Source organism: Cyprinus carpio, chromosome A20, assembly GCF_018340385.1.
Source record: "Cyprinus carpio isolate SPL01 chromosome A20, ASM1834038v1, whole genome shotgun sequence".
Lineage (NCBI taxonomy): Eukaryota > Metazoa > Chordata > Actinopteri > Cypriniformes > Cyprinidae > Cyprinus > Cyprinus carpio.
The window spans coordinates 16,471,360-16,488,023 of record NC_056591.1 but is presented as its reverse complement, the minus strand read 5'-3'; positions in this window follow the sequence as shown (position 1 = coordinate 16,488,023).

The following is a 16,664-nucleotide window of genomic DNA, read 5'->3' as shown; positions in this document are numbered from 1 at the left end:
AGTCAATGGACCTCATTCATGAAGAAGAAATCTCAATGTAAATTGTTCATGAAGCCATTCTATTGAAAACTGTTGCATTAAGTTACCTTAAGAATGGGTTTATGAACTGTTCATGTTCTGTTTGTGTTTCATGAATGAGGCACTTATTCAAACTGAATCTGAATCAGAGTGAAAAGAATTGTCACTTTTTACAAACAATAAAATAAAATCACATAACTAAGATTTCAGCATCAAATGACAAAAAATGAATATGCTCAAAGTTCTAGATGTCCTTGAACAGCCTGACATGTGGAGACGCAGACAGCACCAGACATCTCTCATTTCTCTGGAGTCAAACAGGCTGCATTGTGATTAATTACAGTATATTATGCTCACTCATGCAGACATATGAACACTCACTCACACACACACACACACACACACACACACACACACACACACACACACACACACACACACACACACACAAAAACACAAAAGAGAACACACACACACACACACACACACACTGAGCTCTTTGCTGTAGAGGAAGATAAGTGTTTGTTGGACTGAGCTTAAATGACAAGAGGGGGTTGAACTGCACACTCAGCACTTTGCTTTGAGAAAAGGTCAATGTGAAATATCTTGCGTGTCTTTATTATTATGAAATATTACAGCTTGGTTTTCCACACCAACTATTTTTGTTGGAAAAAGGTTCATTTAAAACAGATTTTATACCAAATATGTTTAAGTAAAAACTTTTGTCTCAGATGTTTTCTCTAAAATGAAACTTAATATGGATTTAATGTTGGAAGAACTGAATAAGAAATATGTTGAACTGAAAGGTTTTTATTTAGTATGACTTGAATTAATAAAATAACTAAAACTGAAAAAAAAAAATATAAATATACATTTATGGCTAACAACTAAAAATGATGAAAACACAACATAGTGACTAAAATAATAAAAAACTGAAATTAAAATGAAAACTAATTAAAATATTAATATGAACAACTATAAAAAACAACTATACAAACATTAGTATCTCGATACTATAAAATAAGACTTTTGTATCTTGTCAAATCAGAGCACATTATCAGACATTGTTGAGATCCTGTCTGAAACATGGATATGAAATTATTTTTGTTCCTTAATCTAAGAAGATGAAGACAAAAGTCTCCATTTGCTTTTTTATCGCATTGCTGTTTGTGGGAAAGAGTTCAGATATTAAAGACATATAATTTGTGATTTTTAATATTGGTTGGAATCCTTCTGAGGAAAAAAACGGACAATTTCAGAGAAGTAAAGTGTGTCTGAATATATATATAAATTTTTGGATATGTTTATGTTCAAAAGTCCTGTTATATGGCTTACATGTAAGTTGGAATATATATATAAATTTTTGGATATGTTTATGTTCAAAAGTCCTGTTATATGGCTTACATGTAAATTGGAAATTCATTTTAAGACTAAATTATGCTACACATAATATTATTACGCCACTCTTTATAACTAGTATGTGGTGACAATTGTACTCAGTTGGCCCGTTTAGCCAGTGCTCACCCGCAGGGGGCGACAGAGGCCCAACAAACCAATTCTGACCCCACAGGTAATATGATACTTGTGTATATCTGCTGTCTTAGCATGACCTCTCTTCTATCTGTCACTATCTGTGTCTCTCTGTGGCACGGTGTGTAATCCAGTGGCCCCAATAGTCTGTAAATGTAGGACATTCTGAATCATGCAGTCTCTCAATCACACTTATGGTGAGGTGAACTATGACCTGTCATTGTATGGACCAGAACTGCATTAAAAATTCTGTTGTCTTCAACAGAACAAAACATATGGATCTGGTACGACATTAAGGTGTGTAAATAATGACAGTTTTTATTTTGACTGTCAGCAGGCTTGTTTCTTTGCTCTCATGCAGTGATGGGAATGGGATTGTTTTGCCCCAAACACTGAAGTTTGGTTAGTGCACATAGTGCACATTGATGAAGTGGGGAAAAAACAGTAAATCTACTTCTCATCACCCCAAGGGAGAGAAACATTCACCTAGATGCCCTGATCTGATATGAAATGCTCAATGAAATTTAGATTTGTAATGTGCGCACTGGCTCCCTAATACATACACAGAAACACACACACAAACTCCCTTTCTGCCTCCACCTTGCCCTCCTCTCTTATTCAGCAGCCCTCTCCATCAATATCTGTTGGTTGGCTGCCAAAAAGAAGGATATGCTCAGGTATTAACTCTTTTTTTCCAACCCTTCCCTTCCAGCATGTTTGGATTTTCTCTGTTTGATCTGGACTGTTAAATAAGACGAATACTATTAGAAATTCATGGCTGTGCCGTGCCATCAATAAATGATTAGTTTGCAGTGCTTGCCAGTGATTGATTGGCTGGGCAGGGGATGTATTGGAACCAGACTTATTCAATGCCACGGTGAGTCCCTGAGGAACGGCTTAGCTTATCAGTGCCTGAACAACTTAAAGTGGTGTTTGTTAAGAAAGGTAGAAAAAAGAATATGTAGAGAGAGAAAGAGAGAGAGCTAGGAATTTAAGACTGTTTGTAGTTAATTGCACTTATTTTCTCAGATCTGAAAGATTTGAAATACAGAATGCATAAATGTATCTTGGAGAATGCCATTTTAAAGCAGTACATCTGATCAGTGTCAAGGTATATTAATGACTGTATAGTATGCTTCATTATTATCATGATATACATATTGTTTTTTCCAGCCCTCAGAAATCTCTTATGCCAAGGTTGTGATCAAAAATGCAGTGAAATATTATTGCAATTTAAAATAACAGTTTTATATATCCATACATTTTAAAATTTAATTTATTCCTGTGATGGCAAAGGTGAATTTTAAGCAGCCATTATTCCAGTCTTCAATGTCACAATTTTTATTTTTTTATTTTTTTTTTAATTATAATCAGTGTTGAAAACAAGTGTGCTGCTTAATTTTTTTTTTTTTTAATCTGTGATGTACATTTTTTTTCAGAATTATTGTACAAATAGAAAATTCTGAATGTGAAGGACAGAATATGAATGTGAATTTTTCTATAACAATGAAAATCTTCACTGTCACTGATCAATGTTATGCACCCTTGGTGATTTCTTTCAAAATAAATAAATAAAATAAAATAAATACAAATCTTTCTGACCCTAAACTTTTGAATGGTATATACACATCTCTCTGGAATACTTCATTCTGACTGGTCATTTGAAGCATCGAGCATATAATGATGCTAAATTGTATATTTTAACATTGGTCATGGCAAAATACAGTACTATAATATACATTTATGACTATTGTATCATTCCACAATCTCCTGTCAACACAAGTACGAATTGCTCATTAGCGCCATCTTGCAACTCAAAGTGGTTATTACAACTATCAACTGTAATTAGCAAACAAGGACTAAATATATTAATTATAATACAATTAATGTGTATAAAACATGACTTCAGGAGTCCCCAAATAAAGCAATTAAAACTTTCTCTTGGAAGAACAAAAAGCCAGTAAGAGAACTGTAACTAAATATGCTTTGGTGGATTGCAGATTAATAATATCTAAATCAGTATTGTTGTAGTGTTTTGTTGTTGCTTGTTTACTATGTTTACTGTCAAGGACTGTTTGTTTTAGTGGTAGCTTAGATAACATATTATGAAGTCAAATCAATATTTTGTGTGGATTGATTTTAAATTTATTGTATAAAATAGCTGACTAATGTAAGGGATAATTTACATTTAACTGGTCTCTGACACAAAAGAAACCCCTTTCAGGGATTCATTTTGTGATCATTTCCAACTAGACTCCACAGACTCCAAGTTCATTGCCAAGCCTGAGATGAAACAGCCAAGCAGCAGAAACAAGTCTCCAACACTCCCTGTCTCCACTCGTCGATACCTGCTAACAGGCCGAGTATATGTGTGTGTGAACACCTTTAAGCACCGATGCTTATTCACAGGCTCCTAGATCAGTGCTGCGAAGTGAATATTTTAGCTCTGCTCAAGCTCAGATAGAGTCATAAATTAATTCAGCGCTTACAGGGAGTCCTCTCAACCTTGCCAGAGTCTTTCTCGGTCTCGCTTTTAGTATTTCTCGCACTCTTTTATTTTATGTGGGGTGTGGAGACCACCATAAATCATTCATGTCATCATAACCAGATCAAACGGATGATTGTTTGGGTCATACAGTGAATTAAAAAAAACCTCTCCGCTTAAGACTGCACTTCTATTTCCAAAGGGAATGCAAATCAGTGCTTTTTCTGATGGATGTTTGGACATTTAAATTTTTTGGTATACTGGCAAGACAGTTTGCAAGATGGATCCATGGAGGGACGCTATAAAGTCATAGTTGTGCATATTGTGGCTGTCTGGACCCCAGTCAATGTATTAAACGATCTTTGGTGATGAATGCTCTTAATGTAACCTTGGGGAAGTGGATTTGACTCCCTTACACATGTCATCCTGTGTCAGAGCTCCAAATGCACCTTATACCAGCTTGTGATTGACACGGCGTGTTGCTGGTGTTGAGATTCCTATTAAACTCACTCACATTTTCAGCCATCCGTCAGCATCAGTGTCAGCGCCACTTTACTGGGACTGCAGCCAGAGTCAGCATGGCAGCAGAGGTCAAACATCTCTCCCTCCTGCTTGGGCCAAATCGCACTTCAAACACCCGCTGTTGAGGAAATTAGGCCCCTTTTTCAAGTACAATTTAGATGCTGGAAATTAAAGCCGTTTTTGAGCTGAGCGGTTTAAAGAACTCAATTCGGTGGTTGTGGAAACCTTTCCAACACTACACTCATGGCTGGCCTTTAACTAACATTGACAGACACACTCATTCAATCCATTCATTAATAAAGAAAGAAAAAAGAGGGCACGGAGCGGGCTGTACGAGACTGAATGAGTGAGTGAGAGAGTGTCAGCAGGCTGAAGTAACACTGATTAATGGCCTTTTCTCAGAGGGCAGCGTGTCCACCACCAGAGATCGCTGGATAAGACTGCAGAGGCAGCCGAAGAGGACCACTTGAGGTGGCTCTCCGAACTGTTCAGTGCAAAGAAAATAACACTGTATCTAACTGATATCATTAGAAAGCACAGAGATAAAGATGCTTGCCAGGTTCTGATTGTTTGCTTCTGGTTATTAAGGGCTGTGTAAGATGATTTTATCTTTTGACAGTCAGGCAGAGTCTGAAGTACAGCTAGGAGCAGTGTGACAGAAAATGAGAGGGACTCTTTTCCCTTACAACAATCTTAGAGCGGCGGCATGACCAGTGGTACTGAACAATCAGACTCTACTGTATTCTTACAAAAATTCATCTGTCACTTTGCAGAAGTTAGCCAAGTTAGGCAGGTAAAATAAGAACAAAATAATTAAGAAGCACACTACTTTACACTAAGTTTGGGGTCAGTTAGGTTATTTGTTTAATTCTTTGTTTTTTAAAGAAATTACTTTTATTCAGCAAGGGCACACTGAACTGACCAAATGTGACACTTCCGACATTTATAATTTTCTATTTAAAATAAATGATGTTTCTTTGAACTTTCTATTCATGAAGGAATCCTGAAAGAGGTATCTCTTTTACCACAAAAATATTAACCAGTATGACTGTTTTCAACATTGATAATAATAAGAAATATTTCTTAAGTGCTAAATCAGCATATAAGAATGATTTCTGAAGGATCATGTGACTGGAGTAATAGCTGCTGAAAATTCAGTTTCGGAATAAATTACATTTTAAAATATAATAAAATAGTTATTTTGAATTATTTTATTTCACAATATTATGTTTTTACTGTATTTCTGATGAATAAAGGCAGCCTTGGTGAGCCTAAGATTACGGAGCCCCGCACATGGGCATGCAGGAAAAAATAGTAGGCTTGAATTACTATTTCGTTCACTCGATTTATAAATTGTGCGCACGATTTACCAATTCGTTCCCTCGATTTTGCTAAATCGTGCGCATGATTCAGCAAATCGAGGGAACGCAATAGTAATCGTGAGCACGTTTTAGTACATTGAGGGAATGAATTAGTAAAGGGGCGCTGTATTAATCAACTATATTGCAGCAATTCATAAGCGGGGCTCCGTATAAGATACTTTCAGAAACATTGGAAAATTGTACAACTCCTAAACTTTAGAATGATAGTGTACATGAATTCTGATTGGAAATGAAAGGCTCCTACTATTTATGTCTTGGCCTTCAAAAGCACTTTATTTCTCCTCACAGGATATTTTAGTGCTTTCCCCCCACAACTTTGTGTATCTACATAAGAGAAATCCACATCAAGGTTAAGCGTCAAGCTCATTTTGCGTTCATCACAGGCATTTATTCACACTTAATGATCTCAGCCGATTCATCAGTCAGTCAGCTGGGCATTTCTCCTCAATGAATAACAAAGTCTGCCGATACAGTACGGATGCACTTGATCAATCTTGCACCCCCCTCCTTCGTCAAAAGAAATTAGCAATAAGAAAAATCAAATTGCTATCGATTGGTCTTCATTGATTTCCTTTAGTCTTTTCCACTGCAATTACTCCTCGCGCAACAGCCGCTGTTTTCTGGTGATTGCTGGACGGCCAGCTGGGGTTACAGCCACACACGGTGCTTTTCTCCCTTTTTTTCTATTCCCTTTTCCTCACTTCACGATCAAGGTCAACTTTAATCAACCTTAGGGCCTGTCAGCGGCCGCCGACAGTCTCAGCTGCGCCCCACTCTCAATTCCTCTGGGCCTCAACGCGGCAGCTTACAGAATTACCCTGCTGTTCATCAAACACCCAGTTGCTCATTACTCACCGCACTCCTCTTGGAGTCATTAAGAGCCTGGGATACAAAGGACTTATAGCACCCAGGCGAATGTGCTTCGATACTCTGTTGGGCTCCCGTGTACCACAGGAGGAGAATGTGTACTCATGAGCGACACTGTTGTCGTTTGTTTAGAGAATGATGTTGTTGTTGACAGCGCTGGTTAATCGCTGATGTTTTGCATTATGCAAGGTACCATTTATACCATAAACCCTGACTCTTGGAGGGGTGGTTTTAAAGTACAGATAGTTTATTATTGGATTATTCTGTTGAAGCATTGGTGTTTGAATGTGTGGAGGCTGTCTGTAGTGGAACATCTGATCACAATGTGTTCTTGGAATAATCTGGGTTTGGAACAATTTAACCTCGTTACCAGTATTTGTGATTATTTTTTGTTGTTTATCACAATGAATAAAAAAATTATATATATACACAGACACACAAATTAATTTCTTTGTTTTTCTAAAAAAATTAAAAATATGGAGGATACCATGAACACTTACTGTACAATGAAACGAAGTAGCTTTGTGGGAGTTAAAAGCAGAAATGTGAAGCTTTTCATTTTATGAAAGCGTTTACATTAAATCTTGTTAAAACGTGTTAATTATTTGAATTGTAAAGTTGTTTAAATGAATTAAAAGGGTTAAAAAAAATGCATATTTTTTTTCCTACACTAAAATCATGTTAAAATGCAATATGTTTATCTCTGGTGGCCATACTATTGAAACATATTTTAATGTTTATGGATTGACTCCATTCACTTCTAATGTAAGTGCCTCAATGTAACCCAGATTTTTGCCTTTCTTTAAGAAAAGCAAGAAACATTGGAAATTAATTTTTGTGGTATAATCAATTTTATTCCACAATTACTGTCAACTGAGTTTAACTAAACCCAGAATATTCCTTTAATTGTGTTTCATTGAATGTCCGCTGTGGTAAACAGGGTTTGTGCTTTGTGTTCTGTAGCAGTATACTGTCCATGGCATCACATATACTGTAGAATATATGATTATACCCCAGTGCCTTGATGTCACGTGGAATAAACATATGAAATATTTCAGGCTTGCATTCGCATGTAGATGAACTAGAACTTATTTTGCATATGTCCTCTAAGAGTTTTTGTGTAGCTTTGCTTTGATGGTACCCAACCTGTCCTACGCAGCAGAATCTTTCACATGTGCTGCCACTCACAAACAGACAAAAAGAGTCTGTAAAAGATTAAAAAGCACGGAAGTTCCTTTATGTAACTTTATGACTGATTGACGCTGCCTGCAGTGCACAGTAAGATTCAGACATGAGGGTCACCTCCACAAAGTTTTCTACAGTGTCGGGAGCTGCTGGTGTTGACCATGTTGACTATAAGATTGCATATACACTGTAATAATTATCTTTGATTATCAGAGTATGTTTTAAAGGAAAATAGTATTTCAGTCTCTCTACTTCCAAATTTCATGTTTAATTCAATGTCTTACTGCATGTCTGAATTGTTTTCTTGGTATAAAATTTATTTTTTATTTTTATTTTTTTTAGAACATATGGCATATATAGTTCAGCACTGTCTTCAAATGAGTTATATAATGTAGAGTATATATATTTGCATAATTTTATCAATTCAAGTTTTATGTTGTAACCTAATTCAGGTTAGGAAAAAAATAAAAAATTATGAGTAACATTTTGGTCAGTTGACCTTCCTCATCACTGATGATGCAAACTTGAGTAGTGTGTAGAATTTATATTTTTCCAGTTCATATTGTTTTGTCATATTCATTTTCATCCATTGATTTATTCGGATGTGAGGGGCGCTGTGTATTTTTAAACTTATTTGGAATTAAAAACAGTTTTTTTTAAGACAGAAAACTATGACTCCAATTGAATTATATATTGCATTATATATATATATAAACTGAATTTATATAAAATATATTTCATATATAAAAATATTTAAAAAAACATTACCATCTTAGGAAAACCTACTAGTGGCTGTAATAATTAGCCATTTTTAGTAACTATTTTCAGTAGTGTAAATGTTTCATTCATTAATAAATCGTGAGTCTTCAGCCTTTTCCAATATTAATATACTTTATAAAGTTAAGTTTGCAAAGCTGTTAAAATAATCATTATTGATATACATAGTCATATAGTTCTTAAAACTTTTACATTTAATGTGGGAGGTACAATGACACATTTAGATTTTTAACTTTAGCTTTGACTGTATTTTATTTTATTTAACTTGTATTGTAACTTGACTCTCCGTTGAAGACCAATGTTCTAAATTTTACAAGTATATTATCACTGTACTCTGTTTTCCTAAAGTGTCTCTGTAAAAAGCCAAATCTCTTAACTCCCTATTTCACATGTGGTCCAGAATCTTCTGCCCTGTAAAAGAGACATAACTGCAGTCCACTCCAATGAAACCTCCCCCCATTAAAATGTCACGTCTTCTTCACATTAATTTATCCGTTTATAACAAAGGGTATTTATGGCTGCCCTACTACTTGTGGGTTAACAGTGACAGCCCATGCTGAGTTATTACTTTCCACCTGAACAGCACCACATGCCTCCTACACTTTTATGAGATCTTTGTTGTGGCCCGAGAGCATAGGAGACTTGGCTCTTGGTGCGCCATTTCCCCTTCAGCAGCCTTCAACTCTGTGAGCGCTGGCCCGCCAATTTACTGTGACACTGCCAGTCTGCTGATATCACTCATAAAACTCACTGATTGACGACAAGGGAAGAAGGTGCATTCAGTCATCATGGAATGTCATAAATTCACACGCACACACTTGGATGGTGATGTCGTGGCTCCATGTGTCACGGTTAAACCGCTTCACGTGCACTGGTATATCACAGAGTGCACATGATGATGCCCTTCACTCTCACTGAGGTTTCACCGCTGTAAATCTGTATGCATGTGTGTATATCTGCTGTTGATTAAAGAGTTAGATGTCATTAATATGTGGTAGATCTCCCTGTTATAAATACTGTCAAGAGTGCAGTGACTTTGCACAGGTCAAAAAGCTTGTGTTTCTAGTTCTTTCTTTGATTCTGAGTTGTTAGAAAGACATTGTTTCTATGTTAAAGGGATAGTTCACCCCAAAATGAAAATTTGATGTTAATCTGCTTACCCCCAGATATTACTATGATGCAGGCTGCTGTGAAGCGCGTTCACAAGAGTTCTAACAGTTCGGGCATTGCATGAATCAGAGGTAAAAAAAAAAAAAAAAAAAAAACTATATAAATACTGTTCAGTTTCTTGCACAGACCGATTGTTTTGTGTCTTTACACATCAATGTATCGTCACGAGCCGCAGGGTTTAACTGGGATTTTTTTTGTGCATGTTTTTTTTCTCTCTCATAGATTCTGTGACCATTGCCAAGCACTGTACTGCTGAGAGACTGCAATGCCTGAAGCTAAAAATCATAATTTGTGTTCTACCAAAGAAACAAAGTTACCTACATCTTGGATGCCCTGGGGGTAAGCAGATAAACATCAAATTTTCATTTTTGGGTGAACCATTGCGTTAATAGGTTAATTTCAATGCATTTTTCTAGTATGAGCCTGCAAATATAAGGGTATTTTATTTATATTTTAACTCTAGTTTTTACACTTTACCATCTTACTCCTGATTTGGTGTAGAAACAAATTTCAATCAGAAATTGCTAGTTAAGTTCACAAACAGTTACAAAGAAATGGCAACTAACATGTTGAATTAAATGTGAAATTTTGATGTGTAAAATCTGAAATAGTATTTACTTGTAAAAACGCCAATATTCTTTGTTTTATTTACAGTGTAGTTATTGATTGTACTGAAAATTATCTTAGTGTTTGTGATTATTTTCTTAGTAAAGCTTTAACATATAATGAAATATAATAATTAAATAAGATAATAAAAATATAAAATAAAAATATTAAAAAATGTATGCTACTGCTCAAAAGTTTGGGGTCAGTAAGGATTGATCAAAAGGGCAAATATATTTTTAAATATATTTTTAATAAATGGTTATTTTACAATGCAATATTTCGCAATACTATGTTTTAAATTTATTTTTGATTAAATAAATGCAGTCTTGGCAAGCATAAGAGACTTCTTTCGAAAACATTAAAAAATCTTTAAAAACTCAAAACTTTTGATTGATAGTGAATATTATAAAAATGTTTACATTATTTATATTTTAAGAAATATAAATAAATTATATAAACATTCGGTAATGTCCAGCTTCTGATTCTCTATGTTCTCTTTTTAATTGCCTATAAATTTCTCTTTGTGAATTGTTTTATATTAAATCCCTATCCAGCAATTATGGACTGTGAAAGTAATGGAACTTCATTTTGGGTGGGAAGCTTGTGTTTAAAGTGTGGCATGTCAGGGCAGATGTAGACCACACATGATCAAAACACCTCTCCGTTAAACAAACCCATCCCACATGTTCATCATAGATGCATACTGTATCACAGACTTGCCGTCTCCCACGGTATGTGCAGGTATGTGCCGTTGCCTGGCCTGCCAGCGTTGCGGATGCAGAGTGAGAAGCGGAGAGGCTGAAAATGTGTCAGGCTTGTCCACTGCCGCAACACTTTGCTTATTTTTCCCCCAGGCAGCCATCAAGGGTTGCAAGACATGCTGAGATTAACTTCATATATAATTCATCATTCTGCACACATTCTCCGACAGGCCTGTCCCTATCTAACTCAATTTAGCATTAAAACCCTTCCATGTGTCTCCCCTTCTTTCTGCCCCCAACAGATCTTATTCAGTGTGTTCAGGAACGCACATTCACCTTTATAGTATCGCAAGCATTTCCAAGCAGCTCACATAAATAACACATGCACTCATTTATTCTCTCTATCCTGTCTTTGTTTTTGTCCTCCATCTATTTTTCCCTGTGGATGAAAAAATTCAAAGATGTTCTGTTTCTTCTCAGAGAGCCCAAAGACTGTTTTAATAGATTTAAAAATGGTATTAGGCTGATGCTTTTGATTTTTCCTAACCTTAAACTGATTTTAATGCACCAACACGCTTCAACCATCCTCCATAAAAGTATTACATTACTGGGATGTTCACCCTAAACTGAAAATTCGGTCATATTTTACTCACCCTCATGTCGTCCAGAACCTGTATGACTTTCTTTTGTTTTAATGTACATGAAGATATTTTGAGAGATTGTTTATTATTATTATTATTATTATTATTTTGTCCTTAACAAAAACTAAACTTTAAAATAAAACCCTTCTTATAAGAAAAAAAAAAAAAGAAATTACATGTAAGTTTAGAAGAACATGAAGGGTAGTAAATATTGACAGAATTTTCATTTTTGGGTGAATAAGATAAAACATGAATGAATGCTCACAAACTGAAGCAGTACATTCCTGTCAGTTGTTTATTTTGATTTATTGAATCTATTTATTTAAAAAATCCCTTTTTACATTATCAGGGACCTGCACACATTGAAAAATGTGTCTCAACAAAAATGTTAACTAGCAAATCATAAGTTGCATTTTAAGAATAATTTCCCACTTTTTAGTTTTCCAACCAGGGACCGGAATGTTTTGATTGCTTAATTAATTAGGATGCATGTGTTGACTAGTTTCACAGCAGGGGATTTTCTCTAGGCTGCTTCTGTAGTGAATTTTTGGTTGGTTTGTGTGTGTGCGTAGGTGAAATACAGTCTCAGTGTGTGTTTGTGTACCTGATTTTTAAGTCTAATATCAAAGTTAATGGCACGACTAGCTCAGCAAATTTGCAGATGGAGCAGGTCCAGGGTTCTAATGGGGAATAAATCACTTCGCTGATTAAAAGTGAGCTGAATCAACTAATAACATAATGATAGTTAACTCAGAAGAATTACAGTGTGTACACTATCGATATTAAACTCACTGAGGCCTAATGAAGCAGAAAATGAAGGTGGCTAATGTTTTTAGCTCTAAGCTGGGGGTGGATCTAAATGGGAAAAACAAGACAACCTTTAGAAATGATAAACATTACTAAAATCTTGTTTTTGCCTGATAAATTGTGTAGGTACAAGTATATGGTATATGGGAGTTTAAGCAATCCTTTAGCTTATTTATATTTCATTTCACTATCAAACCAAACACTATAAATTACTACCAATTTTTAAATGTTTTTGAAAGAACTCTACCATGCTCACCAAGGCTGCATTTGTTTACATATATATTTGTAAATGTTTTATTTTACTGTATATTTGATGTACTTTATTATTATATTTTAATGTATATTTAGGTAACGCTTTATAATAACTTTCATAAATAAATCATTAACAAACATTATATAATGCTTAATGGATCATTAGTTAATATTCAAAGAGTTAATGTGAGATAATGAGCTTGTTAATGTTTGCTAACACACTTAAATTAAACATTAGATGATGTTCAAACAAATCATTATTTCATGTAAGTTAAAATGCTTACAAATATCCATATGATCAAGCACTTATTGAAAAGTGACAAATGATTTTAACAGATGTTATAAAATGATTTAAAGCTTGAGTTAATGCACAACACTTTTGCTGATACTGAGGTGTGATATGGGTAAGGTTAGGGACAGGTTTGGTGGTATGGTTAGGTTTAAAGGGTTGGTTAAAGGGTAAAGAGTGTACAGTGGTCAATAACTAACTATCTATTAATTATTTGTTAAGATGTGTAAATAGAGATCTACACACACACACACACACACAAAACAAAGATCAACAAATGAAGATCATGTGAACTGAAAGTTTACTGACATTTGTAAGCATTTCAGTTTACATTAAATAATCTTATGTTTAGTAAGTTCATTAGTAAACAATAACAAGAACATTATCTCATATTTCTGGCTACGTGAATAGCCATAATATATTAACTAATGATCTGTTAAGCATTATATAATGTTTGTTAATGATTTATAAATGAAAGTTATTATAAAGTGTTACCATATATATGACTGAGTATTTTAATACAGTTGTCAATTTCTCATGATCCTTCAGTAATCATTCTAGTATGGTAATTTGGTGCACAAGAAATATTTCTTATTATTATCAATGTTAAAAACAGTTTGTGCTGCATAATATTTTGTGGAAAATATTTTTCTGTGCATATTTTGGTTAAAGAATACTGGTCGTTGTCAAATAAAGTCATTGTCAGTCAACAATTGTTCATTTTAGGAGAATAAGGGTGTTACTCTGAACAGTCTTTACCATTCAAAAGCATGTGTCTATAATTTAGAGTGTGGAAAAACTACTGTCATTCATTGGAAATTTCAATTATATATTTCATATTTCAATTATATATACATGGCAGTACTGCTGCCACTGCTTGACTGGTCAAGTGAACTGCCTAATAACTGATGGCTTTTAAAGCTAATGCAATATTTCTCCAAGGATAGAGACTTTTTTTTTTTCCCAATTTCCAGTGTGAAAAAGCTGGAAAAGTGACATATTTGTTCCATAATCTCATATGATGTGAAAATGATGGTGGGCCAAACAGCTCAGTTTATCTGAAGACATATGAATGTGTGTGGTTTGCCTGTCGCGCTAATGGTTTACACTGGAAGTCATGAGTGTTACATTACAGTCTTTCACAGAAGTGAAAGCTTTGCCCATTATTCCATGTCACTGAAAAAATTAGAGGCCACAGTTTCACACATTTATTAGCTGCTGACAGTTATGGTCACAGCCTCTCTGCTCTCTGGGTACTACTGGTGCTCTCTCTCAATTTGTAGCCCAACTCACAAAAAGCAAACATGTGTGTGTGTGTGTGTGTGTGTGTGTGTGTGTGTGTGTATGTGTGTGTGTGTGCTCATGTGCAAAAGCACATTCCCATTAGAGCACAAAAAGCTTCAGCTGTTTTGAGATCTTTGATGATATTCTCTATCAATTATTCCAAACACTGAGAGGAGTGGTGATGGTCATAAAACATTATCAGAAACCTTGACCCCTGAAGGATGTGCAGACTTGCATTATCTCTGTTTGACGATAACAGGCATTTAGGTACAAGGTCAGCCAACGTCAATGTTAGCGGAGGGTCAGGTGCTACTGAATTAGCTTTACTGTAGAATAGCACTTGAACTCACAGCAATGTCAAAGATATATTGAATGTGGCTTGAACATGCACAAACAAGCATACAGTCAATACATACAGGTGTTGATTATAAATTAAGCGCCGCAAAAGGTTTGATTGACCAGACTATATCAGATAAGTGTGCCTGTGGGAGTTTATTTCCGAGGTTTTTTCTTTTCGAAGTTTTTTATTTTATTTTTTTATTTTTTTATTTATTTATACTTTTTTCATTTTTATTTTATCTTTTTCACCATTCTATTCCATTATATATGTACACAGTTTTTATTCATTTTTGAATATTTTTATATATTTATTATTAACCCCAATTTTATAGTCAACATCAAAAGACCGTAAATTTAAATTTAGAATTTAATTCGTTTTTTAATTTTAATTTTTATTATTTTATAATAATTAATGTATATTATTTAATAATATATTTTTATATTTACATTTTTTAATAAATATTTCCTTATTTATTTTTCCTCATTCTGTTATTTTATAAAATTGTAAATTGACAAATTGTAAAATAAAACATCTTTATATTTTGACAGCTGCTGTTATCAAAATATTTAAAAACCAAACCAAATACTAGACATTCTGAAATAAATGTGTGTTCACATTTTTATGTTGCTAATATAATTTGTAATTGAAAAAATAACATTTTAAAATCAGAAGCATTTTCACTATTGGCTTCATACTTCTGGACCCCACAGTTTGTTACTGATGTATACTGGGTGATATAATCTGTGCAGAAGATGTTTCCTTATTACTACTGAGAAGATTAATGCTAAAGTCATATTGTCTTTACATTTGAGCTAGTATTTTATATCTTTTATGGCTGACTCCTGAAATGGAAACAGTTAGCTCATTTGACATTTTCAATGCACTGTACGAACTTGCATAGATAACAATAGGATGGATCACATTCGTGCGATGACACCAATATCCGTGCTTGTAGCCTTTCTCCACAGACCCTAAATCAGCAGCATTCCTCCTCTGACTCCCCACGCAGGATGCGGATTTAGAGCCTTGGCTACCTGACACTGGTTGTAAATCAGAGTCTGAAGTGAACGTGAAGACAATGCTGAGGGGCTCTGGCATCAGTTGCGGGGGCTTTCTCAAGGGAAGGAAACTGTATTGTGTAGACTGCTTAAGATAGCGCACAGCTTCTCTGAGGAGGCGTTTAGACTGGGGTGCAAAGACAAGGTGAAAATGAACTCAGAGAATGATGACTGGGCATATGCTTATCAGCTGCTTTTGTTCAAGGAAAGAGTCAGTAGTGGTGTCTATTTTTGGAGGATGATATTGAGTTTGGTAACATGTAAGTGGATTTTCTCATTAACCGGATGGCGAAACAGTGTTACTCAGGGATTTATTGTCCCTCTGTGCTTTAGAGACATAAGATATGAGTTTGGTTGAAAATTGGGGAACATTTTTCATAGGAGTTCGTAGCTTTTTTCCAAATCCTAGTGAGTTGCCGTCCTGCCTTGCTCCCTATTAAACTGATCAAAAGTGGTGATAAGGCGTTTATAATGTTCCAAAATATTTCTATTTCAAATTAATGCTGTTTTGAAACTGTTTCAAGCACCAAATCAGCATATTAGAATGTTTTCTGAATGTGACACTGAAAACCTGAGTACTGACTACTGAAAATTCAGTTTTGCCATCACAGGAATAAATGACATTTTAAAATATAATAAAATAGAGAACAATTATTTAACAATATTACTGTTTTTACTGTATTTTTGTGCAATATCACGATTTTTGATCGTGTACGATTAAAATGTCTCCATGATCTGCTTTTGAAGAAA